We start from the raw sequence: 1,544 nt of genomic DNA on the forward strand, positions 1-1,544 counted from the left end.
GTAAACGCATTTCCTCACGTAAAAAAAAAAAAAAAAAAAAAAAAAAAGTATATACGGGAAAGCCGAGCAAAGAATTGCAACATTTGTGGACGTTATCTGCGAATGCGGCATGTCAAACAAGATTGTTCTTATTTCAACTGCTACCATTGGTTTCTTTATGAGAGAAGTGAAGTAATGTAACGTATACACTTTCAATTTTAAAAAAAAAAAACGGTTACGGTACGGTTACGGTGTTACGGTGTTACGGTTGCTATTGCTATTGCTACTGGTACTGGTACTGGTTACGGTACGTTTACGGTACGGTTACGATGTTACTGTTACTGTTACTGTTACTGCTACGATGTTACTGATAGTGTTACTGTTACGATGTTACGGTGTTACGGTGTTACGGTGTTACGATGTTACGATGTTACGATGTTACGGTGTTACGGTGTTACGATGTTACCAAAAAGTTATCTTTTTTTCCCATTTTTGGCCATTTGAATCATACTAGTCTATCACGTTACTCTTTAGATTATGTAACGAAAATAAATTTTCATTTTTCCTCCGTGAATACGGTAAAAAATATTTACTAAACTGTTAAAGCAGTATATACATATATTTTCTCTTTGGTGTAAAAGACATTTTTGCTGAATATTGTAATATGTGATCGTCTGTTCTGAGATTAATAACTAAAAAATAGATACAAGGACAATTGAAGTAAAAATGATAAAATATTCAATAGAAAATGTATTGTTTTGGATAGTTACAGATTGATAGAGAGTGTCATAGTGATGTTTGATAGAAAATTCAAACAATATATTTGAAACGGCGTCCAGCATATTATACAGACCTTAGCAAAAAAATGTGACGGTTTCCACGAAACTATAAAATTGTATTGTTTGAGTGGACACGGAACCGAATAAAATTCTTCGTATAATAGTAGAAGCAGTGTAACAATAAAATTTCATTAAAAGGATTCCTTTTGCATATTTAAAATTTTTCGAAATTTCATTCCGACGCAGAAGTACAATAGGTGGCGCGCGAGTGCCTTCACACGTGGCCCAGCGAATTTTTACAGAAAATTGAATACCGAAAAATGATAGAAGTATGCATACGAGCTTCACATCTTTCTTTTCAAATTGCTCGCATTTATATGCAACGAAAACTATTAATTTGTCCATGTCCTTTGTGTAACCGTAACATCAAGTTCAAAATTGTATAATAGAGTGTTCATATTTGTTTTGCGTTGTATTTGAATTTAATTACGCAAGCTGAAAGCTACCTAACTAGGCCGAATGTCCGTTTTCTCGGGTTTCGCGTCTCGACAACAGTGCGCGCCGCGCCCTCTTTCGCGAGTGTACTCCCCTCTCTCTTTCTCTCACGGGTTTTGCGTCTCGACAGCAGTGCGCTCTCTTTCGCGAGTGTACTCCCCTCTCTCTTTCTGGAACGGTGTTCTCTCTCAACGCCTCATTGTTGCCCGCTCCACCGTTCTTCGCGTGGCATTGTTGTTCATCGTGACTGGCCGGTCCTCTGCCGCTGTAACCCCCCATCCCGGACGAGCC

Source organism: Hylaeus volcanicus, chromosome 5 (genome assembly GCF_026283585.1).
Source record: "Hylaeus volcanicus isolate JK05 chromosome 5, UHH_iyHylVolc1.0_haploid, whole genome shotgun sequence".
NCBI classification, from domain to species: Eukaryota; Metazoa; Arthropoda; class Insecta; order Hymenoptera; family Colletidae; genus Hylaeus; species Hylaeus volcanicus.